The sequence below is a fragment of the Magnolia sinica genome, chromosome 15, assembly GCF_029962835.1.
Source record: "Magnolia sinica isolate HGM2019 chromosome 15, MsV1, whole genome shotgun sequence".
Lineage (NCBI taxonomy): Eukaryota > Viridiplantae > Streptophyta > Magnoliopsida > Magnoliales > Magnoliaceae > Magnolia > Magnolia sinica.
The window spans coordinates 70,594,546-70,615,816 of NC_080587.1; the positions used below are offsets into that span (position 1 = coordinate 70,594,546).

Sequence of the window (21,271 nt, forward strand, 5' to 3'; positions counted from 1 at the left end):
ACTGATGGACGAACGGATTGGATCTCCAACATGTGTAAGATTTTGGCACATGTAATGCTATGCTCTCCCTTTCGTGTACGGCCTCTCTGTGGGGTACCTTAAACTTAGCCTGACGAATGGGAAATTGTTATCGTACTGAGTTTGGGTCCACTTTGAATGTATGTGATATATCCACACCGTCCATTCGTTTTTCCATCTAATTTAAGGGGTTGAGTCCAAAATTGAAGCATATTCAAGGATCAAGTGGACCAAACCACAGTAAAGAGCGGGGATAATTATTTACACCGTTGAAACCTTGCTAGGCCCTACAGTGATGTTTATCTGTCATCCAACCTGTTCATGAGATCACACAGACATGGATGAAGGGAAAAAACAAATATTAGCTCAATCCAAAACTTCCGTGGCTCCCAAGAAATTTTCAATAGTATACGTTCAATTCAACTGTTTCTTATGGTGTGGTCCATTTAAAAATTTTATATGTTTCATTTTTTGGCTCAAGACCTAAAATTATCTGGTAAAATGTATGGACGGAGCAGATAAAATACATAAATCATGGTGGACCACACAGAGTTTATTCAGTACGCTAAGTGTAGTGAGTTGCCCACTAGTACAACAAGCCGGGTCGAGTCGGGGTGGGTCAAGCTTAGCTCGGCTTGTCCGTGCTCTCCTCGGGTTCGAGCTCGATCTCGACCTCGACCACGGCCTTATGGCCAGTTCAGCTCAGGGGACCCAACCCAAAGCTACACTCCTACTACCATACAATGGATCTGTTCAACTTATTTTTATGCATAACTGGGATCAAGGACGCATAGTCCCGGCCAACAGGTTTTGTGGAGGTGTGCTTTGGAAGGGTTGTGCTTTGCAATGATCAACGGTTTGAAATAGTTTAATCTAAAAAATTTTCCACCCACACCGTGAGTTCCATAAGTTTTGATCATTAAAACATGACCATAAATTCAAAAGTATCTTTATAATGCACCTATATTGAATTGGAATAGCTCAAATGTCTTTAAACCATCCATTCTTTTAGTATAACATTAGCCCAATCCCAGGCAGCCATTCATCATTGGCTCAGCCGGCCTAGCCATTCGTAAGGTTGTATACGAGTCAAGCTAGCTCGAAAAGCTCGCTTGGCTTGGCTTGATCTAGCTCGACTTAACTCAACTCGAATGAAGACTCGAAGCGAGCCAAGCTTCATATGACCCATCTCATTTTAAAAACAAGTCAAGTTCGAACATAGTAGAGCTCGACTCGACTTGACTCGAACCCAGCTCGGCTCGAAGCTCAAGCTTGGCTCGACTTGAATATATATTATATTATATATAATATTATATTTTTAAAAATAAAAAAAAAAAAAAAACTTAAACCATACCCTACCCGTCCGTCCCATTCTTACCCTTTTCCTTCCTTACCTAATTTGCCGCGCTTCAGCTGCTCTCTCTCTCTCTCTCTCTCTCTCTCTCTCTCTCTCTCAACCACTTGTCCGAATTGACTCAATATCTGTGCTACCTCCACCCATATATATATATATATATATATATATATATATATATATATATATATATATATATATATATATATATATAGATAAATTGAATATTTGATTTAGGAGTTGGATTAGTTGGGTCGAGTTGCTAGGTTGAGTCAGGTGCGTGTTGGGTATTGGGTTGGGTCAAGTTGGGAGCGGACTCGACTTGACTCGAGGTAAGCTCGCCTCGACTCGATCCACTAGCTCGCCTCGAGCTCGACTCGAACGGTTTAACAAACAAGCAAAACTCCAATGGTAGCCAGCTTTGGGTTGGATTGGGCTAGGGTTGAGTAGGACTTGATTGAAAATCTCCGCCTGACATAAGTTAGGTTGGGCTTTTGGAAGGTATGCTACACATAGAAGACATTGTATGTGGACTTTTAAACCCTAGCCATAAAGTAGCCCACGTTGAAGCAGAAAGAAATGTGCTAGATATTTTCAATCTGGCTAAGATTAAAGGTTTGTTGATGTTATCAATGGATCACTAGCTCGGTGTCATCAAGAAAATAATAAAAAATAATAATAATAATTTACCGTTGCTCACTAACATAGATATTAAAAAAGACAGGCAGAGGAGTAAGCTTCGGTTATTACAAGAAGAATACATTAAGAAAATATTGATAAAATTCGATATGAACAAGGCGAAACCAGTAAGCACACCATATGCTGCTCACCTTAGGCTTTTTTTCTAAAATATGTTTTACTATACATGAAGAAAAGAAAGTGATGTTTCGTTTATCATATTCAAGTGTCGTTGGCAGTTTGATATATGTCATGGCCTCTACGAGACTAAATATTTCACACACAATGGGAATTGTGAGCAGAGACATTGGTAACCCCACCAAACAGCACTGGGAAGCAAGGAAATTGTTACTTCGGTATATATGAGGCCTACTTCTGACTACTCATTTGTGTTAGCAGGTAGGGTCATTTGTATTAGAGGTGGGGCAATTAGTTGGATGTCGAAGCTTCAGTCTGTGGCTACTCATTCCACAATCGAAAACTAAGTATATGGTGGTGACGGATGTCTTCAAAGAAGATGTTTGGTTGAGAGGAATGATAAATTAGATTGAGCTTCAGCATGATGCCGTGTCAATTAATTGTGACAGCGTAAGCACGATTAATTTGGCGAAGAACTCTATTTATCACTCACGTACTAAATATATTAATGTTCGTTACCATTTTATTCAACAGGGTGCTCGAGGAAGACGATATGACTCTAGAGATGACCTATACAAGTATGAACCTGACCGACATACTTACAAATGTAGTTCCTACAAAAAAGTTCAAGTTTTGTATTATTTAATTATTTTCTTTTGTGTTTTGACCTTATTTATATTAATCATATGCGGGTATTTTTTCTACGATAATCCGATGATAGCAGCCGCCCATATTCTGGCTGGAATTATAGGCGGCGCCATGGTAAGAAACTTAGGCTGACCGGACGATCCCTACCATCAACATGTATACACGAACCCAGGTAATGAAAAGGAAAATATTCACCGTACGCCTACATTCTTCTCAGTAAATCAATGGTTGAGATCATCCTTTAAGTGTGATTATTGGAATATGGGCCATTCGAAGTATGAAAACGCCAGGGTAATTCACTTGGGTACACCTGAGTTTTTGATGGACAGGTGGTAGTGCACTTGATGGACAGGTCGGATCTCATGCACTGCTAGTCTTGCAGTAGCCACGCCTCCTGTACCTTCTTCCAAATAGGACCTAATAATGGACGGTTCCAAGCATCGACCACCTCTGCATGTGAACCCCATCTCAACCGACGAACATCGGCATAGCAGAACGAACTCACAGATTTTGTTACATGGGATGAGTGGGGTCCACTACATTTGCCAAGCTGAAAGATTGTAGTCTGTAATTTACATAGACGGGCCGCATGGCTGGGCGTTGGGCCTAGCCCGCTTCAAACTGGCCCGGCTGAAATACTGGGCCCAATGGATAGGCCAATTAAAGCCCGTTTATTTACTGGGCCAGGGTGGGCTATTTCCGAAAGCCCATAGGCCGAGACCAACCCGGCCCGTTTAAACTTCCAATGGCATTTTGTAATATACAATGCATGGTGGGGCACGCCAAATAAATAGCCTGGATCTCGTACACGTGGACGGCTGAGCTGAAGCCACGCTCAATCATTACAGACCATCCTCAGGCCTGATTGCTTAGGCCCGTCATGGACTTAAACTGGTTTTATTTTGCCAGTCGGCCCTGAACAGACCTCAACCCAGCCTTTCGACAAACCAAACCTTCATCAACATGCATTGCCCGAGCTCATGATCATGTATGGACCGAAATAGCCAACCTCACCTATGGTGGGCCCAACCAGAACATGTCTGAACATCTCAGGTGTGCTGGTAGCCACTTCCGGAATAGGTGTTGGGCCCATAAAATTTCAGAAATGTACGAAAACTTCATTGGCTGGAATCGATTTATGGGCCCACCATGGACATTGAGTAGAGGTGTTAACAATCAAATGATAAATGCTGCACATCAGTGTTGCATCTACCACGACCACCATTTCATGATTAATGTATGGATGGCTAACCTACATAACCATAACCATGACTGGGCCATAGTTGGATGGTTGATATGATCCGTCCGACCTAATCAATACCATGACTGGGCCATAGTTGTCGGTTGATATGATCCGTAAGACCTAATCAATGTCCATGACTAGGCCGTGCTTGAACAGTTGATATGATCTGTCCATCGTAATGAATGTGGGAGGTCTAAAGTGAATATAGGCCCACTGGCCGAGCCCAAGGGAATGTGGGAGGTCCAAAGTGAATATGGGGCCACTGGCTAAGCCCAAAAAAGGGAGAAGTGTGGGCCTCAAAAAAGAAAAAAAAAATGGAGATATGATCCGTCCGACCTAATCAATGTCCATGACTGGGCTGTGCTTGAACAGTTGATATGATCTGTCCATCCTAAATAATGTGGGAGGTCTAAAGTGAATATGGATCCACTGGCAGGGCCGAAAAAGGGAATGTAGGATGTCAAAAGTGCATATGGGCCCACTGGCTGGGCCCAAAAAAAGAGATGGGTGGGCCTCAAAAAACAAAAGAAATGGAGATGCGGGGTATCGATCCCCGTGCCTCTCGCATGCTAAGCGAGCGCTCTACCATCTGAGCTACATCCCCACCGTTGATTCCAAAATGGCCACTCATTATATAAATGATAAACATTCATCCACCATGGCCAGCCTTGCAATTTAGTACTAAATCTAATCCATTCATCAGAGATGTACAACTATTTTGATACTCTTGCCCAACAATCAGGTTGATCCAATCATCATCAGCTGGACCAAGTTAACAAAACAAATTTACGGCTGAAAATAAATATTTAGCTGAAGTTTTCTTAACGGTCCAACCATTTCTGACATCATGGCCCACTTGAGGAGAACATCTACATGGTCAGAACCACCTTATGGATGGTTCGGATATAACACCGGCCATTCATGCTAGGTAGCAGGTGTGGTGACGTGTGCATTAGCAACTTGTACACTCTTGTGGAGGCCAGCAAAGTCACCAAACATGACACCGACCAACCTTCTAACATGCCCTAAGACCTCCTTAATCCGACGCATGCCACTTGCCATAGGTATGTGATTGACAAAATTTTCTCTTTCTGATCATTCCCTGGATTGACCATCAATGGAGTGTGACTTTACTCCACTCCAACCCCCGAAGAGATGGTAATAGTGTGGATACATGAGGCTCTAGATAAACTTTAAATCTTACCGAGTCTTCGAAAAGCAATTTTCTACTAGATTCAATAGGCCTTTTTGCTTCATTGAGAAACATGGTCGTTGGTCGTCTTAACCTCCTTCAGACAGTTTTGAATAGAGAGAACCCACATTCTTTTAGGCTTCTATAGACGGATAGCCTCAATAGCTCGCAGAGAAAAGCAATTTATCGCTGTAATATGAGGAATAGATACGTGTCGTATGAGAAAAGTCTCCGACCACACGTGTAGAGAAAATACACATGCGATAGTTGGCATAGGAGTCTCTCATTAGATAAATCTCCCTACCACGTGTCATCCAGTATGTCAAAATCGTGAATTTGCGACGGGTTTCACGACAGATGTGGTCCATCTTAAGGACTTGATTTAACGACGGATTCAGTCCGTCACTAGTGGAGTCCGTGGCACCCGCCTGTTTTACAGAAATTGTAGCGGTTAAAAAGTGACGGGATTTAGCAACGGACCAGTATTCATCCAGTAGTGATGACGTCCATTAGTTTGTCAGAACATGTCTGAACATCTCAGGTGCGCTGGTAGCTACTTTCAGAAAAGGTGAGGAGCCCATAAAATTTCAGAAATGTACCAGCTGTAATAGAAAACAATTCAATGGCTGAAATCTATTTATAGGCCCACTTTGGACATTGAGTAGAGATGTCAACAATCAAATGATAAATGGCGGACATCAGTGTTGCATCTACCAAGACCACCATTTCCTGATTAATGTATGGAGCTAACCTACGTAACCATAACCATGACTGGGTCATATTTGGACTGTTGATATGATCCGTCCAACCTAATCAATGACTGGGTCGTGCTTGAACAGTTGATATGAACTGTCCATCCTAATAAATATGGGAGATCTAAAGTGAATATGGGCCCAAAAAGGGAATGTGGGATGTCCAAAGTGAATATGGGCCTACTGTTGGGCCCAAAATGGGAGATGGGTGGCGTCAAAAAATTGGAGATGCGGTGTATCGATCGATACCCCGCGCCTCTCGCATGCTAAGCAAGCGCTCTACCATCTGAGCTACATCCCCACCATCAATCCTAAAATAGCCACTCATTGTATAAATGACAAGCATTCATCCACCATGGCTTCATGCATGTTCCGGCCTTGCAATTTAGTACTAGATCTAATCCATCCATCAGAGATGTACTGCTATTTTGATACTCTTGCCCAACAATCAGGTTGGTACAATCATCATCAGCTGTTAACAAAACAAATTTATGGCTGAAAATAAATATTTAGCTGAAGTTTTCTTAACCGTCGACCAACCATTTCTGACATCATGGCCCACTTGAGGAGAACATCTACACGGTCAGAACCACCTTATGGATGGTTCGGATATAATACTGGTGATCCATGCCAGCTAGCACGTGTGGTGACGTGTGCATATTACCAACTTGTACACTCTTGCGGGGCCAGCAAAGTTCCAAAAAAAAAAAAAAAAAAAATTCACATTGGAGGAATATGGAAATCATCCTTGGCCTTTCTATATTAAGAGTGGCTGGCTTGTATTATGGACGGTTTAAACTTGAATTATTTGTATTCCATGCATGCAATTTCTAAATACCTTCTAAGCGACTGCACATGATCATCCATGTGGGTGTGATTTAGAGGTTTTAGGCATTTCAAGACTCATGTGGGCCACGCCACATAAATTAAAAAGCTTTAAGCATGATTTTACACCATGCCACGTGGTGTGGCCCACCTAAGTTTCGCCACATAAATTAAAAAGCTTTAAGCATGATTTTACACCATGTCATGTGGTGTGGCCCACCTAAGTTTGGTATTGTACATGATTTTAGGACTCGGAGGATTCATGACTCAATAAGCCAAGCATTGTATATATGTTGGCATCTCATCCCAATATTAATTTTACATTTTTTTCTATATATAAATATTTAAATTATATTAATTTAATTATTAAATATGGATTCTGAGTCAAGAAAAGATTTGCCTGAGTCCTTGAGTCAACCCAACCCGATTAAACATCTATTGAGTTTTCATACCAGGAATTGCATGGATTTTTAGACGAAAGGTTGGTGGTGCAATCGATGGATTGAGTAGATCTGATGCGTATTTGTCCCTCGTTGTGCTTAGTGCAAGTCACTCCCTTTTTTGAAAATGACTCGTTCATACTTACGTCTCTTATTTTTCAGAAAACTTATTATTTTTAGCAAGTTTTACTTTTAGATTGGACATAACTTTTGATTGTTAGAGTTTTAGTATTTGGTATTTGATGTCTTCTTACGGTTTGCTTCTTATCATTTTTAGCAAGTTTTAGATTGGACATAACTTTTGATTGTTAGACTTTTAGTATTTGGTGTTTGATGTCTTCTTACAGTTTGCTTCTTATCACGTTAAGAATTATCCTGCGTGGTTAGATCAAAACTTTTGATTTTTATTTTTAATAAGTTTTACTATTTTAAAATTTTTTCAGATTATTTGCATTAGGACTCTTAATTAGGATTTTCTTTTTTATTTAAATCTTTATAATCTTAGTTGAGAGACGAATTTCAATAAAGTATTTTTGAATTTTCTTAACTCTTGTAGATGCAAGAGCCATTACACCTTATGGATTCAAGGTCTTATTCACTTGAGGAAGAAAGTAATCTTTCTCTTTATCCCTTCGCGCTCTTCCTTGTGTCACCTGCCCACATACTGTGCCATTGAAAATTTTGTTTAATGATTAATTAATGTGAATATGAAAATCTTATAGCTCATATTCAAATCCAAAATTCAAATGTCAGGATGACGATCAATGAAGTATAATTATAAAATTAGGATGGTCCTGTCTGGGGTTTTATGGGGCCCACCATGATGTTTATGTTTTACCCAAGCTGCCCATTTATTTTGACGGATCATTTTAAACATCTGCCCAAAAAGGAGGCAAAGAGAAGGCTCATGCAGACCATATTGCGATAAGCAGGGGGATGGTTATTTTCCATCCAACCTCTTTATAAGGTCAAATAGACCTGGATGAAAGGAAAATATAAATATCAGCTTGATCCAAACCTTTGGAGGCCCCCAAGAAGTTTTCATTGGTAGGCTTTCAATCCCCATTTTTTATATGGTGTAGTCCACCTTAGCCTTCATCTATCTCTTTTTGGGCTCATGCCTTAAAATAATCTTTCAAAATATATGGTGGGCCCCAAAGAACCCCTTACAAGACTTAAATCTTTCAAAATAAATGGTGGATGCCAAAAGATTGAAATAAATAAATAAATAAGAGATGGATGGTGGCCCTCAAAAGACCTAAAAAAAAGATAGAAATGCAAGGTATATCCATCCCTGTACCTCTCGCATGCTAAATGAGTGCTCTACCATCTGAGCTATATCCCCACTACTAATAAACTTTTAATCCTGATTATCTTAGGCCTATTGTATCTTCCCTCACATGAAGATAACCAGAAGCAGATTGCCGATTGATTGAACTCTATTGGACCCACCGTCGATGTATGTGTCTTATCCATTCCATCCATCCATTTTGCCAAATCATTTGAGGACACGAACCTAATATTGAAGTATATCTAAAGTTCAAGTGGACCGCACCACATGAAATGGTAAAGATAATGAAGTCCACCATTGAAACCTTCCTAGGGCCCACATGATGTTTATTTGTCATCCAACCTGTTCATAACGTCATATGAACATGAAGGGAAAATACAAAACTTTTGTGGCTCCAAGAAGTTTTTAATGGTAGGCCTTCAATTCACAATGTTTCCTGTGGGGTGGTCCACTTGAACTTTAGATATACTTCAAGTTTAGGCTCATGCCCTAAAATAAGATGGTAAAATGGATGGATGGTCTGAAAAAGACACATACATCACAATGGGCCCCACTAAGTTTACTCAATATGCGATAGGTACTGAGTCACAATCTTCTTCCAAGATACCATGGCACAAAAATCATGTCGGTCTACTCAGCAGGCGGGCCACATTGTTGGATTCAACAAAAAGCAGGATTGTTCGAATCAAGAGGCTAGGCCCACGTGGTTAGTAGATCAACCCAATTTCTTTCTGAATTTGGATCCCCTGCTTGCCACAAGCAGGAAAATCCTGCTTTCCTACATCATGATTGGTCCACATCATCACTAATGTTGTCAGGACTACTGCATGAAATGCGTTGTGTGAGGATGTGGTCCAATTAGATTGCAATAAGCAGGATTTTCCTCCTTGTGGCAAGCAGAGGATCCAAATTCAAAGGTTATCTTCATGGTGAGTCTTATTGTTTTCATGGTATTGATTTCTTAAACAGGCCGTCTGTGGTGCGAAAGATGGCCCAGTACCACACATGGACTGTTGATTACAAGTGGTCGAAATTAATATTCACATATATAAGGGTTAACAGTCTCAACATCAAATTGTTCAGACATTCCTAACCTCTAATTCATGGACACTTGTCTGTTGAAGTAGGACTTTTAGATATTTTCATTTCTAGCTGTCCAATAGATGTTTACCAATCATATTGGCAGATAATCAACCTCTGTTGATGAGACAAATTAAATCACACACTTTAAACAGTTTTAATTTCAGTTATTTGCATTCCATATAATTTCTAGATAATTCATTAGTATGTGGATATTTTATTAGTGAGTGTTCTAACATCTTAGCTACATCTCCACTATTAGTGGACACAATTGGTGTGCCATCCCTAGTGTTTAATGAGGTTAGTGGATTAAGATAATGTTTAGTTATATGACCTACCTTGCACAAGCACAACCGATGGATGGATTGGATTTCAAACATCATACATATATAAGATTGTGTTGGGAGAAATATTTATTCTCGACCACACACATTGCAATATCGAAATTAAAAGAAAGCAATACACACACGCACACACACACACACACAAACCAAAACACGAAAATTTGCGTGGTTCCTTTTCAGTACATTCATGGATTCACATCAATCCACTGTGCTCAAAGGCAAAGACGAAGAAGCAACACTCACTCTGTCTCTCCCATGATAAAATATATATATATATATATATATATATATATATAACGCCAAAAAAAAAAAAGGTTTGCATAAAAATTCAACATGAAACTATGACCTGCGAAAGTGTTGGTGGGATGAATAGTACACCTTGAGCATTAATCCACCCGAACATGCTCGGAAGTTTAGTTTCCTGAAGGGCCATAATATTAGCCTTAAAATGCTTTGTAATTCGCTTGATCTGAAATCTCTTGATTGCTCTCCTAACCATGAACATTCCAGTTAATTATCTTCGTTGAGTAATAGAATTTACTCTTGATCCCCTTTTGCAACCTTCGATGTGTTTCCTTTACTTGAAATTGTTATATCTCCAACGTTGACCAATTATGTATTCCCTTTTGTCCCTTTTGACTTCATCAATGACTTACCTCTTTGAAGCATACTGGCTTTTGAAGTCCTTTCTCTTCAATAAATTGAAAAAACAAAATAGCAATGTAATATCCATTACAGTCATCAATAGCGATAAACCTTCCAATCTGCCTGCCCTAAGACCTCCTAAATTTGATGCATGCCACTTGACGCATGGATATGTGATTGACAAAAATTTCTCTTGTCGATCCATTCTTGAATTGGCCATGCATGGAGAGCAACTTTGCTCCACTCCAACCCTTGAAGAGATGGTAATAACATTGATACACAAGGCTCCATATAAACTTCAAATCTTACCGGACTTGTAAATAACAAGGGGACTTTATTCTTGCACACTACTAATGGAACTGAAACCAACACACTAACCTCCGAGGAGTCTTTGAGCTTCATTTAGAAACATAGTCGTCGATCGTCATGGCTTCTCTTAGAAAGACAGTGTTGAATAACCAAACAACTCACTTTCTTCGAGACCTCTATAGATGACCAACCTCAAATGGTCGAAGAGAGAAGCACTTTTATTAATGTAATATAAGGAGGAATAGATACACGTCGTAAGAGATAATTCTCCTATCATACGTGTGAAATCGGGTGAAGAAAATACACATGTGACGATTGACACAGGAATCTCTTTTAAGATAATCTCCGTACCACGTGTCATCCATTTGGTAGTGCTAACGTCCACTTGTCTTGCTTATATTTATTGTAGGTGCATGTTGCCACTCTCCTTGTTGGTGCCTTTATTGTTGATATTTTCATTAATAATTGATAAGGCATTTTAGATATCGTTACCCTCAACAGACATCGCCATAAATGCTTGAGTGCATGCTTCACTCCCATGGAGCCTCTTTCTATCACTGAAAACCACACCGATTGTCATCGCAGGACATGCATCCCGTTATGATGAAAGTGACCTGATATAGCAGACAGAGTCAATGCTATGTGTCGATCCCTTATTGACTCGATCAAAGAGAATGCTACGTGTATCACTCTCGTTGCCTCTCTCACATGTACCTAAAATGCGAGCCTTACCATGTACAACCTTTGTTTGGCTCAAGGGTTATATTACAGCTTACACTTACATAGTAGAAAAGCACGAGCCTTGTTCATACCGAGGCATATGAATATGTAGATGCTGGCCAATGGATAATATTTATGAAAGATGAAATGAATGAAAGCTCTGAATAAGAATAAGACTTGGGAATTGGTTGAATTAACCGAAGGACAAAAGATTATTAGTTTTAAATAAGTTTATAAGTAGAAAAACGATACTAACATAAATGTAGAAAGATATAAAGCCCAATTAGTAATAAAATAGTATGTTTAGAAATCAAGTATTGACTTTAATAGAATTTTCTCTTTAGTTGTTTGTTTGAGTACTATTCGTACTATATTGAGTATGGCAACAATTCTTGACTTGGAGTTAAAGCAGTTGGATGTAAAAAATACTTTTCTGTATGAGAATCTTAATGAAGAAATCTACACAAGTCAAATCGAACGCTTTATTAAAGAAAACAAGAAGAATCCCGTTTGTCGACTAAACAAATTACTTTATGGTTTAAAGCATGTACCAATGTGTTGGTGTAAGGGATTTCATTCTTTTATTATGAGCTTGAATTTTCAAAGATGTAAAGTAGACCTTGTGCCTATGTTCATAGTTATGGTAATGATGGCTTTATTATCTTATTATTATATGTGGATGAGATATTGGTTATAAGTACTAATAGAGATACTAGCACAATATTAAAAGATTGTTTGATATAAATGATTTGTGTCTCATTAATTAAATTCTTAGTATGACCGTACTTAGAGATAGGAAGAATAAGCAAATCTGGATAACTCAGAAGAATTATGTTGAAAAAGTTCTGAGTGTTGCTTTAACATCAGAATTCTAACCTAATCAGTACTCAATTCTTGTTAGTCGCAAGTTGTCTTCAGATCGGTATCCTATAACATAAGCAGAAAAAGCAAATATGTATCAAGTACCATATTCATCAATAGTATGGAGTCTTATGTGTGTTATGATGTGCACCCGACCAGATTTGTGCAAGTAGTTGGAGAAGTTAGTAAATATATGGCAAACCTAGAGACAAATCATTAAACTATTATGAAGTGAATCATTCATGACTTGAGTACTTCTAAGGCGGTTATTTGTCACGGGGGCAAAAATTTAGAGTTTGCTGGGTTTGTTGATGTAAATTATGTAAGAGATTGTGATAAAAAAAGATCCACCATAGGTTTAATGTATTCTCTTTGGCCGGTGATATAGTTAGTTGGATGTTGAGAATGCAATCAGTGGTGACCTTGTCCAATATAGAAATAGAATACATATCAATTACACAAGTATACAAGGAAGCTATTTAGTTGAAGAGTAGGTTAGAAGAATTAAAATTCAAGAAGAAAATGGTAGTAATTCACTATAACAATCATAGTGTTATACTTGGCAAAGAATCTAGTATTTTATGTTCGGACCAATTAATGTTTAGTATCGCCTTATTCGCGACATAGTAGAAGACGGTTAGATCTCATTGCAAACTATTTACACCGACGATAAATAATAGACATACTAACAAAGCCTATTATAAGGGAAGAAGTTTGTTTAATGCAGGATTTCTCTTAGGCTTGTTATTACCTAGTGAATAGTAACATTTTGACTATTGTCACTGAGAGTGTTTTTCACACTATTAGAGAAACTAGTCTTCAACTGAGAGAATATTGTAGTGGTGAAAGAGAAATTCTCTTTCCAGATATATTTCCTGGTGGGAGGCGTCTCTCTGTTTCTAGTCAGGTCAGATCTCATGCATGTCCCTCCCATGTGCTGCTGGGTTAGTAGTTAGCCACACCTCGTGTACCCTCTTCAAAATAGCACCCTGAGATGGACGGTTCTAAGCATGGACGACCTCTGCATGTGAGCCCCATCTCAAACATGAACAACAGAACGAGCTCACAAATTTCGTTACATGAGATGAGTGGGGTCCATTACATTTGTCAAGCTGAAAGAGCGTAGTCTGTAATTTACATAGACAGGCGGCATGGCCTGGGCTTTGGGCCTGGCCATTTAATGGGCCACGTGGGCTACTTCTGAAAGCCCATAGGCCTAGATAACCCGGCCCGTTCAAGGTTCCGAGGGCATTTTGTAATATACAATGCATAGTGGGGAATGCCAAATACATAGCCTAGATCTTGCACACGTGGACGGTAGCTCAGGCTGCTCATGATCATTACAGACCCTGCTTAGGCCCATCATGGACGTAAACTGGTTTTATTTTGCCGGTCAGCCTTGAACAGACCTCGACCCGGCCTTTCGGCAGACCAAATCTTGAACATGCATTTCCCAAGCTCATGATCATGTATGGACCGAAACAGCCAACCTCACCTATGGTGGGCCCGCTATGGTCTGTCGCAACATGTCTGAACATCTCAGGTGGGCTGGTAGCCACTTTCGGAATAGGCGTGGGGCCATAAAATTTAAGTAATGTACAAGCTGTTGTAGAAAATTCAACGGCTGAAATCTATTTATGGGCCCACTATAGACATAGAGTAGAGGTGTTGACAATAAAATGATAAATGGCGCACATCAATGTTGCATCTCCCACGACCACTATTTCAAGATTAATGTATGGATAGCTAACCTACATAACCATACTCATGACTGGGCCATAGTTGGATTGTTGATATGATCCGTCCAACCTAATCAATGTCCGTGGGAGGTCTAAAGCGAATATGGGCCCAAAAAAGGGAATGTGGACCGAAAAAGGGGAGATTGTGTGGGCCTCAAAAAAAAAATAAAAATGGAGATGCGGGGTATCGATCCCCGTACCTCTCGCATGCTAAGCGAGCGCTCTACCATCTGAGCTACATCCCCACCATTATTCTATTATAACCACTCATTATATAAATCGATAACATTCATACACCATGGCTTCCAAGCCTTTCAATTGAATACTAGATCTAATCCATATATTAGAGATGTACCGATATTTTGATACTCTTTGCGAAGAATCAGGTTGGTCCAATCATCATCTGGACCCCAGTTAACAAAACAAATTTACGGTTGAAAATAAATATTTATTAATACTAGATCTAATCCATTCATCAGAGATGTACCGATATTTTGATACTCTTTCCGAAGAATCAGATTGGACCAATCATCATCTGGACCCCCAATTAACAAAACAAATTTACGGCTGAAAATAAATATTTAGCTGAAGTTTTCTTAACCGTCCAACCATTTCTGACATCATGGACCACTTGAGAAGAACATCTACACGGTCAGAACCACCTTATGGATGGTTTGGATATAACACTGGGGATCCATGCCAACTTGTACACTCTTGTCGGGCCAGCGAAGTTCCCAAACATATTCACATTGGAGGAATATGGAAATCATGCTTGGCCTTTCTATGTTAAGAGTGGCAGGCTTGTGTTCTGGACAGCTTAAACTGGAATTACCTGTATTCCATGCATGTAATTTCTAAGTACCCTATAAGTGCCTGCACATCATCCATATGGGTGTGATTTAAAGATTTTAATGGGGTGATTTAGAGGTTTTAGGCATTTCAAGACTCATGTGGGCCACACCACATAAATTAAAAAGTTTCAAGCATGATTTTACACCATTCCATGTGGTGTGGCCCACCTAAGTTTTGTATTGTCCATGATTTTGGGACTTTGGAAAATTCATCACTCAATATGCTAATCACTGTGTGTTCGCATCTTATCCTAATATTTTTACATTTTTTCTATATATAACTATTTAAAATTATATTAATTTGATTATTAAATATAAAGTCCGAGTCAAGAAACGATTTGCCCAAGTCCTTAAGTCAACCCAACCCGATTAAACATCTATTGAGTTTTCATAATATGAATTGTATGGATTTTTAGGATCCAACGAAGCAATGTGGTGGTGCAATTGATGTATGGAGTGGATTTGATACATGTTTGTCCCTCGTAATGCTTAGTTAGTGTAGGTTGCTCCCTACGTATGGTCAAGATATATAGCACAATCCAACAGGTCAATAGTCTGGATTACCTAGCCATGGCCATATGACTCGTATAGGAACGCACCTGAGATGACGAAAACTACTTCGTATGAGCCAAGACGAACTTGGAAATAAGACATTTACATTAATAAGGAGGGTTCTAGTATCCATAGGTGGTAAAATCCCACTATGGTGTGAGTGTGTGGGGTGTGTGTATGCGTTATAAAAAAATAATAAAAAATAAATAAATAAGGAGGACACTTGAAAGATTAATCCAATCAGCTGTGAGCACCCTCACAACCTCTAGGGCATGAAAGATGAAAGATCAAGTAAGATGCATGGTGCTAGAATTGCAATCCTGTGGATCACCAACAGCCAATTAGAACTTAAAACGTGGCATCTTAATTTTTTTCATGATGGTAGCATTTTCGTAAACAAGGCTGCTTGTTGGTGGGAAAGATGGCGTGGTACCACAAGTTGTGGTACAGTTGCCCTTCAGGTGATTCGTCTAAATATTCTAATAAGAAGATCATAAATATACCGATCCTATATGTGTTTTGTCAAAACCGTTCATCTATTTTTACAGCTCATTTTAGGGCACGAACCTAAAAAAGAGGTAGATCCAAATCTCAGGTGGGCCACACCATAGGAAACAGTGGTGATTGATTGCACACCAATAAAAAGTTCCTAGGGCCCACTGTCAATTTTATTTTACATCCAAGCTGTTGATTAGGTGATCACATAGACCTGGATGATTAGGTGATCACATAGACCTGGATGAATGGAAAACACAAATATTAGCTTGTTCCTAAACTTTTGTGGCCCATAAGAAGTGTTTAATGATGGGCATCCAATCACCACTGTTTGGCGTGGTGTGATCCACCTGATAGGTTTTGGATAATGCCCTGAAATGAGCTGGCAAAATGGATGAACCCCATGATAACAACACATGCAAAAATTTTTGGGTCTACAGCACCGACCAGGTCTCCGTATCCCTAATGGGGGAGCGGATTAGGTGAGACCCTGACTCTTCTCACCCAAGACGGTGCGGCCCATACCGTGGGGTCCACCATGATTTACGTATTTTGTATCCACGCTGCCCATCAGTTCCCATATCATTTTACAGCATTATCCAAAAAATAAAAAAAATAATAAAAATTTGAAGCAGATCCAATTATCAGGTAGCATATACCATAGGAAACATTGGTGATTGATAATTAACGGACCACAAAAGTTTTGGATCAAGCTGATATTTGATGTTTTACATTCATCCGGGCTTAGGTGACCATATCAACAGATTGGATGGAAAATAAACACTACCAAAATATTAAGGTGTGCGAGCTTTAAAAGTTTTTTTTATATTAGGGTGTTCAATCACTCTTTCCTATGGTATGGTCCACCTGATAACTTTATCTACTTCATTTTTGAGATAACTCTATAAAATAGTCAGACAATTGGATGAACGCGTGGATACATAACACATACATCAAGGTGGGCTTAAGTTGAGACAATGGTCTAAAAATTAAGGTCGGTTTATTTACTCGGGAGGGAGTGGCATGCTTCTGATAGCCCATAGGCCTAGACCAACCTGGTCCCTTTTAAGGTTTAAGGACATTTTTGTAATATTTAAAGCATGGTGGGGCATGCCAAATGAGTAGCTTGGATCTGGCACATGTGGACGGCTGGGCTTGGGCTGTCCATAATCATTACAGGCCGTGTCCTCCGGCGTGTTTGCTTTAGCTAGTCATGGGCCTAGGATGGTTATATTTTGCGAGCAAGTGTCTTTGAGAGGCATTAACCTGACCATGCTGACAGCCCTACTCTTCATCAGCATGCATTGCCCGAGCTTGTAGTCGAGGTCCAACACCCAATTCAGGTTCATGATTGTGTATGGACCAACATGGCCACCCTCACCGATAGTGGGCAGGTTATCATGTATGGAAAATGTTTGTCCATCTCATATGGGAAGGTAGCCACTGTTGTAACAAGTGTGAGGTACATAAAAATTCCAAAAATGTTATAAGAACTCAATGGCTGAGATCAATGTAAGGGCCCACTATTGACATTGTGTAGAGATGTCAACAATCAAATGATGAATGGCACACATTGATGTTGCATCTCCCATGACAAACATCTCACTATTGATTTTAATAAATGTAGAACAAGTATAACTGAAATTACAACTCGTTATATGTACATTCAAAGCAACTTTATAATAAAGAAGAAAATAATTTTAAAGCAGCTTAAATTTTATGTATTAAAATTTGTAAGTATGTGTCCTAACATTTCTCGAAACTTTCAAGTGACTTAAAAGGATTCCAATTATTAATTGGATGGCCACTATAAGCTTGAAAATCAGGCACACCCACCAAAGAAAAAAGAATAGTTGTGATGTAGGTCATCCATTCCTATACCTCTTGCATTCAAAGCGTTGATGTAGGTGAGGCCGGCTTTCTTAATGAATCCTGTTAGTATGCATTGCTAAAGCATAAAGTGATTTTCAAACGCACAATTCATGCCTGTTATCACAGATGGATTAACATAGATATCGATGTAAATAGTCTCAGTCGTCTGTCTCATTATCTATCTGAAAGTACCACTGATTTGGAATGGGCTTGGATAACATACCTTCAAATACCCTTATTTAATATATATGTAAATCCCATTTAACGGCATGGCATATAGGTGTACATATTTGGATAGAGCATTATATCTTCCATTAAAGATGAAAAGATCAAATAAAGTATGCACAGGTGGGTAGATGTCAAAGAGATAGATGGTGTGGTGCTCCTTTTGACCCTACTTGGCCCTTTCATAATTTTTTAACTTTCAATCTGTCATCTTCTAATACCACCACTAACACATAATCATATGACCAATGATCCTAGATGGATGTACAAAATTAAATTTTATCCAAAACTTTCATCGGTAGATTTTTTTAATTTACTTATGATAATTTTTTTAGTTTCTTCCAATATCTTAATTATTTCAAATTCTTATGAACAAGTAGAAAATAGAAGTAGAGGTTAAAAATAATAATTAAAATTTATAAAAATAAATAAATAAATTTAATTCAACAATTTTTATTCTGAAAAAAATAATTAATAACATATTTTAAACCAAATGCATAAGTAAAAAATTTAAACTAAATAAATATATTAAAAATAATCATTACGAAACTTTATATTTTATGACAATCATTTAATTTCTAATTTGAATGTTAGCCCCTCTAAAATATGCAAAAATAATGTTTGATTCAATTTTATAGCGTCAGTTGTTTTTTGCTTTCTAAAAAAAAAAAATCAATTTCTAATTTGTAATCACAACAAAAAGATTGAAGATTTATAAGTACATTATACACTTAAATAGCTCAAAAAATGTTAATTGAATTTGTTATAATCATGCAATTCAAAAGTCATGAAAAGTCATGTTTTTCATATTTCCTTAAATCAACGTTACATACATGATAAACATTTGCAAGTTACTAATGTGAACAGATGGAGTTAGAGCCAAGCCAAAGCTTTGCCTACGCTTGATTTCCAAAGTAAAACGTAGGCATGAGCTGTGCTTAGAGTCATGATGGGCTAAACCAATGAGCTCAATCTCGGACTAAAATATTTATGGACCAAAAGCCTGGCTCTATGTGCAACAAGGTAGGTCACATGAAGGACATGTCCATGCACAGTAGGACCCACCAACGTGATAGCTAAGATCATAGATCTAAGGTCTCACTTACAATATATATATAAGTAAGAAAATAATAAAAAAGAAAACAAACGTTATTATGTACTTAGAGCATTGAGAAAGATGAGAATGGATACAATGAGTGCTATGATTTAGCTAGATCAATGAGCATTTCAAAGTATATGGCGTTCTGCATAATCAGAGCTTTCTATCCACTGGGCCACACTTTTTAAATATTCTGACATAATAATAACACTGCTTCACATAGGCGGGTCAAAATGTATGAAACTAATGAATGGTTAGAAAATAAATATTTTAGACATTCCTTTATTTAGTTAAAATCGTATGAATTATCAATTATGTCTATAAGACATCTAATAGTATATCATTTGAAAATCACATTGATGAAATGATCCAATTCATTCATGATGTGGCCTTATCTGTTTTTTATATATTTTTCCTTAAGCTATAGATAGGATAGTTAGAATTGACTAATAGAAGTGATTGCTCACAAATAAAATACATAAATATTTCAAATCCAATTTGCCAAATGAGCCATGAGGGGAAAAAAAAGATGTTATAACTGTTTACACCCATTTTCGACGCCTCAACGTGGACCAATAAAGGCTACCATGTGTTGACTTTATGGGGCTAATATTGACAGAAATCGTACTCTTGCCTGAGAGTATCTTCGTTTGATCTTCCATCAGCATTATGCATTCAGTCACTAATACAAAGGCATAGACCCTTAATCTTGTTGTTAGGAGAACGAATTAATGAATGTCACGTGACCATGTTTATTATGCCAATTAATGTGATAGCATGCCCAACACGATTATACGAGACCTATTGAGAGAACGAATCTTATCACGTATCTGACAATGAGTTAGGAATAGTTGATAGAGATAGATAAATGACTTCATTGAGTTCTCACTTCTGGAAATAGGTTTCCACTCCATTTCCCACAAGTGAAAATTTGAGGTTCTTTCCCAACTAGCTCTCAAACATGACGGTTTCATGGAAAATGGAAGAGAAGTTATGTTGTTGGGACCAACTCCACGATAAACTGAATCTCGTGGAGAGTTTGATCCTAGCTACCTTTGATTTTTATAGGGCCCACCATGATGATTATATGAAATCCACTCCAACCACTAGATTCCGCACCAAAATATAAGCATGTGTCCCAAAAGTAAGGTTCATTAGTGATTTAGGTGGGCCACTCCAAGGGAAGCAGTTTGGATGGTGAGTGTTGTCCTAACACCTTTTCTGATCGAGTGACCCACCGGAAACACATAAATGGAGCAGATTTTTGAGACATGTGCCTAACATGGATATAGTAGTGGTGGATTTGACATAAACATCACAGTGGAGGCTGCTCGAGTCGCCTTGAAAGGCAAAAGGCCATTAAGATATCCAACGGAAAGGTACCCTAAGGTATGTTTGTTTCAAGGAAAATATATGTAATTGTATGGTAAAAGCATGACGATTACATTAAGCTAGTGCTTGGAAAGAGTGAAATTATTCTAACAAAACACAACCTTATTTCATTATCAAACTCTGTGGCCCATCATGATGTATGAGTTATATCCACACCGTCCATTCAATTTTTAAATCATTTTAGTGTGTGAGCCTAAAAGTTGGGCACATCCAAAGCTCAAGTGGACCATGTCAAAGAAAACATGGGGTTCAATGTTAGTGTCTTTATTCTCACTGCTTATGATGTGATCTCGTTGGATCTGCCTCATTTTTTGGGCTTATGCCTTGAAATGATCTAAAAAAAAATGAATGGATGGTGTGGATACAACACATACATCATAATGGGGCCTACATAGTCTATCTCGGTTTTTGAGTCAAAATATAATAAAAAGGTATAAATGTCAACCTCACATATTAATAGCTATTGATATTTACTATTGTAGTTCATAAATGGTTAATTCAAGGAGAA

At 38.4% G+C, this 21,271-nt stretch overlaps 2 non-coding genes across 2 annotated transcripts; both read right to left on the bottom strand.

Moving 5' to 3' along the window:
* Positions 1 to 4,610: 4,610 nt before the first annotated feature.
* On the bottom strand, positions 4,611 to 4,683 carry TRNAA-AGC (transfer RNA alanine (anticodon AGC)). Its single transcript has one exon. It is a non-coding gene; the product is annotated as a tRNA-Ala (tRNA).
* A 9,766-nt stretch (positions 4,684 to 14,449) lies between these two features.
* On the bottom strand, positions 14,450 to 14,522 carry TRNAA-AGC (transfer RNA alanine (anticodon AGC)). Its single transcript has one exon. It is a non-coding gene; the product is annotated as a tRNA-Ala (tRNA).
* Between the last annotated feature and the right edge of the window lie 6,749 nt (positions 14,523 to 21,271).